The 7,443-nt window shown below is 46.9% G+C and overlaps 1 pseudogene; it reads left to right on the top strand.

The window, feature by feature from the left end:
* The first annotated feature begins 1,483 nt into the window (after window positions 1–1,483).
* LOC149120232 (immunoglobulin heavy variable 3-66 pseudogene) lies at window positions 1,484–7,088 on the top strand (annotated as a pseudogene).
* The last annotated feature ends 355 nt before the right edge of the window (window positions 7,089–7,443 follow it).

Below are 7,443 nucleotides of genomic sequence, written 5' to 3'. Positions count from 1 at the left end.
ACACTACCATTCTTTTGTGATCGAATGACAAATGCCTACTCCTGCAGGAACTGGAAAGAACACAATAAAGCTTCATAACTGTTGTCCCTGTGCTGTGCAGTAGATCTCTCGACATGCCTCTCTGGTCACAGAAAACTCTCTGTGCTTGCAGGAATGTGGTCCCTTTTCTTCTCTTCTCCCAGACTCAGTATCTGCATTGTACTTCCTGCCTCTGTGAGCTCACGATTGCGGATTCCACATATAATTAAGATCATCAGGGCCGGTGCTGTGGTGTAGTGGGTAAAGCCTTCGGTGCTGGCATCCTATATGGACGCCAGTTGGAGTCCTGGCTGTTCCACTTCCAATCCAGCTCCCTGCTGTGGCCTGGGTAGGCAGTAGAAGATGGCTTCCATCTTCAGTTCCCATAATCCATGGGAGACCCAGTGCAGACAACTGGCTCCTAGATTCAGATCAGTGCAGCTCCGACCATTGTTACCAATTGGAGAGGGAGGCCGTGGATGGAGGACTCTCTCTCTCTCTCTCTCTCTCTCTCTCTCTCTCTCTCTCTTCCCCTCTCCGTCTCCCTCTCCCTGTCCCTCTCCCTCTACCTCTCCTTCTTTCTTGTGTATCTCTGATTTTAAGAAATTAAATAAATTTTTATAAAAATGAGAATAATCACATGGTATGAAACCACAATTTTTCAAAAAAAAAAAAAAACAACCAAAATAATTAACCTTAAGTGAATCCACTTGTACTCTTTCATCTGTAAAAGTGGGCAGCAGGAATTAGGACACAATTGGCTAAGTCCCCACTACAGACACCCCTGTTCCCATATGAGTGCTGCTTCAGCTCATCCACACGGCTTCCCACACTTTGAAGATAAAGCATCATGGGAAACTGTACCTGATGCTACAAGCGCATGAGCTCCTACCACTGACGTAGGAAACACAGACTTTTGCTCTAGGATTTAGGAAGACCAACTCCTAGATGTTGTAGGCATTTGGTATTGTTGAGCTGTCAATCCAAAGGCAAAAATCTCCCATTGTCAACTCACTGTCCATCTCTACATTTCTGTTTCTCTCACCAATTCTCTCTCTGTCACTGTTCCAATGTCATTAGCATAGTTAATAATGAAGCACAGGTTATTTTAAAATGAAGGACATGTTATTGCTAACAATGGACATTAAGGGCACACACATATTGTAATGAAATGAAGTCGTTGCCTACAACTGGTGAAACAACAATGAGAAAAAAAAAATTCGTATGATCTGAATCCTATCATAGCCATCACCCTACACCCCCAGGACACCACATCTGCACTGGGCCCTGTCCTGTCTGAGGCATCTGACCCCATGCCTGCTATATAGGGCCAGCACATGCAAATAGGGCCTCCCTCTGCCCATGAAACCAGCCCAGACCTCACCCTGCAGCTCTGGCACAGGAGCTCCAGCCCCAGCACTCCCAGGTGTCCACTCAGTGAGCGCACTCAACACAGACGCTCACCATGGAGACTGGGCTGCGCTGGCTTCTCCTGGTCGCTGTGCTCAAAGGTAATGATGGAGAACGCGGGGCACTGAGTCTGGGAGAGGACGTGAGTGAGAGACCCAAAAGTGTGAGTGACAGCTTCCTGACCAGGATGTTTGTGTTTGCAGGTGTCCAGTGCCAGGAGAAGCTGGTGGAGTTCCGGGGAGGCCTGGTCATGCCTGGGGAATCTCTGAAACTCTTCTGCAATGCCTCTGGATTCACCATCAGTGGCAGCTACTGGATGTGCTGGGTCCTCCAGGCTCCAGGGAAGGGGCTGGAGTGGATCGGATGCATTTATACTGGTGATCGTGGCACATACTACGCGATCTGGGTGAATGGCCGATTCTCCATCTCCAGAGAGAACACGCAGAACACGGTGTCTCTGCAAATGAACAGTCTGACAGCTGGGACACGACCCTGTATTACTGTGCAAGACAGCTCTGCCCAGACAGAAACCTCCCTTCAGGGGCGCGCGTCTCCACCGGGGGGCGCACAAGACTCACTGAGCGCAGATTCTGGTCATGCACAGGTGCAGAGTGGAATGAAGCCCTGGTTTCCTGTCAGGGAACTGGGGTTTCCTCTCCTGTAACAGTTTTGAGGGAAGAATTCTTCTTTTATGATTCTGACCCTGCTACTGATTCTCTGACGTGGAGAAGTTTGATGTGACAAGAGAAGTCCTAAATGAACGAATCCAGGCTCAGCGGTCTCCAGGATCACCAGGATCAGAGATGTGGGACAATCTGGGGACATCGTGAGTGTTGTCCAGTCTGACAGGACAACTCTCTCAGGGCACTGCCAACTTTAGGGAAATTTTACATTTCCCTTTCTATCCAGCGATAGCTGAGCCAGGGTTTGGGTTTAAAAATCGGCTATTTAATATCTCTCACCTGTCAAAACGAGCGAGTGTGCTGAACTGAACCAACCTTTCATTTTACACTGTGGGTGATAAACACTCACTTTCCACAGACTTTATTCACAATCTCCATTTACCATTTAATCCTAACACAGTCTGTGGTCCTTGTGTGAATGTCACAGCACTCAGGAATGTACTGCAGCTCAGCTGTGCCTCAGGCTGAGCTTCTGCAGGCACCTGGGAAGCCTACAGGGACTTCCTCATCCTCTAGGTCCTGGGACCCTCCTGTGGGCTCCCTGCCTGAACTCAGGAGGGAAATGCACTGGACATCAGCAGTCAAGGTCATTACTGAATGGAAAGTGTTGGGTGTGCACTTCCAGCTGATTCTGGTTCTGTCACGTGTTGTGGGACCCCCTGCACCTGCTGTGGTTCAGCAGAGCAGAAAGTGGGACACACAGTGGCTGTGCACTCTGGGGCTGGAGTCCACATCACAGGGAGCTGTGTCTGTGACTCCAGCATGATGACCAGTGTCCTGAGGCTGAATCACAGCTGCAGGAAGAGCCAGTCTTGGAGACCATGTATCCAGAGTCCCTACTCTTCACTCCATGTCTATGCTGGCTGGAATCATGAATCGATTTGGAATCCTTCATCAGTTTTAGAGAGGGAGACACCCAGGTTGCATATCAGAGTGCTGGACTGAATATATTTACATTCTTTTTTTTTTTTTTGACAATCAGATTTAGACAGTGGGAGAGAGAGAGAGAGAGACAAAGATAAAAGTCTTTGTTCCATTGGTTCCACCAAAATGGCCGCTAGGGCCAGCATGCTGCGACGATCCAAAGCCAGAAACCAAGTGCTTCCTCCTGGTTTCTCATGCGGGTACAGGGCCCAAACAGTTGGGCCATCCTCCACTGTCTTCTCAGGCTGCATCAGAGAGCTGGAGTGGAAGAGGAGCAACCGGGACAGAATCCAGCGCCGTAACCGGGACTAGAACCCAGATTAGCCTAGTGAGCCGCGGCACTGGCCCACATTTACATTCTTAACCACACTTGTAACTGACAGTGCACCCTGGAAGACAGCAGATGATGGATCTGTTATAAGGCCCCATCACCAAGGTGGGAACACTGATGCAGTTCCATGTTCCTGGGTTCCAGCTGCCAAGCCTTGAGTGCACTGCCTTTTTTATCATCTCCATAAAACATTGGCAAACACAACACCAGTATTCAGAGTATTGAATCTTCATGATTTGCCATTTTTGACATTTCATTATCATAAATGTTTGATAAATAATTGAATATAGACATATGAGGTACAATGATATTGTTGTAAAACGAATGTATCAAATTGAGTGGAATTATGAAGTCACTCCTATTGACATGCTCATCACAAAATCCACATGTTCCCATGGTAGAATGTCAGTTGTCTTCTGTTTTGGAATTCTGTAGACACAATATTTGCTTAACTGCTGTCACCATGCTGTACAGTAGATCCCTCAACATGTGGATCCTGTGGGACTGAAACTCTGACCTTGCTCCAATGTCTCCTCTGTTCCATGCCCTTTTCTTCCATTATTGATTCCTTCTTCCATGAAAATTTCACTGGATTATATGTGTGAACACTCGCGAACGATGCTGCTTTAATTGCACATGGAACTGCAGTTGTATTTTCTATAGAGACTGTGAATCCCATGCACATCTCCCTGGGATTTCACATTCCTGCTACCCAAAATGCTGTTTGAAGATCCTGTGATAACTGTATGTCTCAGTTTTTGATGACTTTCCATAATGGATTTACTAATTTACCTGACTCCAGCCTTGTACAACCAGAGTGGTCATCTCTGTTCCTTCACAAGAATTGTCAGCTCTGGCTTGTCTGGTAATACTCATTCTAACATGAAGGATGGGACATCTCATTGTGCTTCTAAAATGTACATACATGATGATCTGAGATTTATGGCATTTTACATGTTTGCTTTTATATCATTTCTTAAATTTTATAGATGTAATATACATTTAAAAATTCATAGATTTTGTTTTAAAAGTTGTATGTACGTTTTTATCTAAAACCACAAAGACTGAGACTGACAATGATCATCTAACTCCTGGTCACTTCCCAGGTGGCTACAAACGCTTCAGCTGGAACAGGTGACAGACAGGTACTTAGAATTCATTCCAGGTCTCCAACGTGGGAGTTCTTGGAACTTCACCTACGGCCTCCCAGAGTGGGCTTAGGCAGGAATCTGAAACTGGAACAAAACTAGGACACAGCACTCAGCATCCTGATGCAGGAGCAGCAATCCCATTGCAAACTCCAGTGCTGCTCCTGTCACCACCTTGGCAGTTACTGCATTTAAACAATTGATGTCTTCCCTTGGGATTCAGTTTTCTGTGTTTATTCAACATATGCATATAGGCTCCTAATGATATATAAAATTAATTTTCCATTTATTTAATATCTATTTATTTAGTTTGAAAAGCAGTGTTATAGCAAGAGAGGAAGAGACCAACAGATGGAGAGAGAAGCTTCCTTCCACAGGTTTCCTTCCTGAATGGCTGCAAAGGCTGGGGATGGCTGAGCCTGAAGCCAGGAGCCTGGAACTTCCCCGAGTTGCCCACAGGGTTGGAAGGGGACAAACACTTGGGTCATGGTAGACAGTGATCTCCATTGCACTCCCTACCTCTGTGAGTTCAAGCTTGTGGACTGCATATATAACTAATGTCAAATACTATGTGTCCACGTGTACCTGCATTATTTCTGTTAGCATATTATGCTCAAGGCTGACCCAAGATTTCCTAATGACAAAACAATCTCCTTCTTAACACTGAATAATATTCCATGTCAAATGTAACAGACTGCATTCACTGTTTTATGCACATTTGGCTTTATTGTAGACTGAACTATTGTGAACACAGCGGCATTACCTGAACCCAGGACTGTGGGTGAATTGTGACACAGTGACTTCATACCCAGTGCTTGAGCTGAACTCAGAGTCATGATTACTAGACACAGGGAAGAGAGGGAACAGCAGACGGCTGCTACTAGGACACAAAGCACCACTCAAAGCAAGGAATAATTCTGCCCCCACCACAGTGGGATGACTCAGTTCACTACAACCCACGACATGTTCCACAAATAAGTAGTACTGAGGACACCCGGTCTCCCAACACAAAGTGATGGAACGGAGGTAGAAATGTGAATGACAGTGAGTTGATCTGTGCCCATTTCTGCAACACACAGATTCCAATAGCACACTACACCCCACTAACATGCACAGTGTTCTGAGTTAATGAACAGTTTTAAAATAAGGTAATGGATGAATAAGGAAACAAGACATAGTATCCTTAAATGAATCCACTTGCAGTCTTTCATCTGTGTAAATATGGGCGGCAGGCATTAGGACAAAATTGGCAAAGTCCCCACTAGGGACACCCGTGTTCCCATCAGAGTGCTGCTTGAGCCCAGCCACATGGCTTCCCACACTTTTTCCTGATAACACATCGTGGTAAACTACAGATGACGCTATAGCGATAGAGCCCTTACAACCGACAAAGGAAACACAGATGCAGTTCTGGGCTCCTGGTTTTAGAAAGGCTAAGTCCTAGATGTTGTAGGCATTTGGGGAGTTTGGGGCTGTCAATCCAAAGGCAGAAATCTCCCATTTTCATCTTTGCTGTCCATCTCTATACGTGTGTTTGTCTCACCCCTTCTCTCTATCACTATTCCAATGTCTTTCATATAGATGATAGAGAGGACAATAGATGATATGAAGCAATTGTTATTTAAAAAATGAAGGACATGATATTGCTTACACTGGATATTAAGGGTACACACATATTAAAAGGAAACAAGGTCATTGCCTTCAACTGTTATAAAAAAAGCAATAAAACATAAAAATTCATATGATCCAAATCCTATCATAGCCATCACCCACAGGACATGTACATCTGCCCTGGGCCCTGTCCTGTCTGAGACATCTACTCCTGGGCTGGCTATATAGGAGCAGACATGCAAATAGGGCCTCCCTCTGCCCATGAAAATCAGCCCAGCCCTCACCCTGCAGCTCTGGCACAGGAGCTCCAGCCCCAGGACTCCCAGGTGTCCACTCAGTGAGCGCACTCAACACAGAAGCTCACCATGGAGACTGGGCTGTGCTGGCTTCTCCTGGTCGCTGTGCTCAAAGGTAATGATGGAGAACGCGGGGCACTGAGTCTGGGAGAGGACGTGAGTGAGAGACACAGAGAGTGTGAGTGAAAGTGTAATGACCATGTCGTCTGTGTTTGCAGGTGTCCAGTGTCAGCAGCTGGAGCAGTCCGGAGGAGGAGCCGGAGGAGGCCTGGTGAAGCCTGGGGGATCCCTGGAACTCTGCTGCAAAGCCTCTGGATTCACCCTCAGTAGCAGCTACTGGATATGCTGGGTCCGCCAGGCTCCAGGGAAGGGGCTGGAGTGGATCCGATGCATTTATGCTGGTAGTAGTGGTAGCACTTACTACGAGAGCTGGGTGAATGGCCCATTCACTCTCTCCAGAGACATCGACCAGAGCACAGGTTGCCTACAACTGAACAGTCTGACAGTCGCGGACACGGCCATGTATTACTGTGCGAGAGACACAGTGAGGGGCCCTAGGGCTGAGCCTAGACTCAAACCTCCGTGCAGGGGCGCGCGGCTCCACCAGGGGGCGCACAAGACGTACCGAGAGCACATTCTGGTCTTGAGCAGGTGCAGGAAGAGATGAAGCCCTGGTTTCCTGTCAGGGAATTGGGGTTTCCTCTCCGGTAGCCGTTTTGAGGAATTAATTCTACTCTTGTTGTTCTGACCCTGCCGATGACTTCAGTGACGGTGATAAAGTTTGATGTGAAAGGAAGGAGTCCTTAATGAACAAATTCAGTTCATAAACAAGGATAGCAGTCACCAGGATCAGAGATCCTGGGAATCTGAGGACCCTGGTGATTCTTTTCCAACCTGACTCAGGACAGCGCCCTAGGGCAGTGCCGATTTTAGGACAATTTTAGTTTTCCCTTTAGAACCAGGGACAGTAGAGCTAGGGTTTCTGTTCTGGTAAACCTCAACTACCTAAGTCATCCCTCTCC

Source organism: Oryctolagus cuniculus, chromosome 20 (genome assembly GCF_051225735.1).
Source record: "Oryctolagus cuniculus isolate XC-2025 breed Fujian yellow rabbit chromosome 20, ASM5122573v1, whole genome shotgun sequence".
NCBI classification, from domain to species: Eukaryota; Metazoa; Chordata; class Mammalia; order Lagomorpha; family Leporidae; genus Oryctolagus; species Oryctolagus cuniculus.
This window is presented reverse-complemented; position numbering and strand designations above follow the sequence as displayed.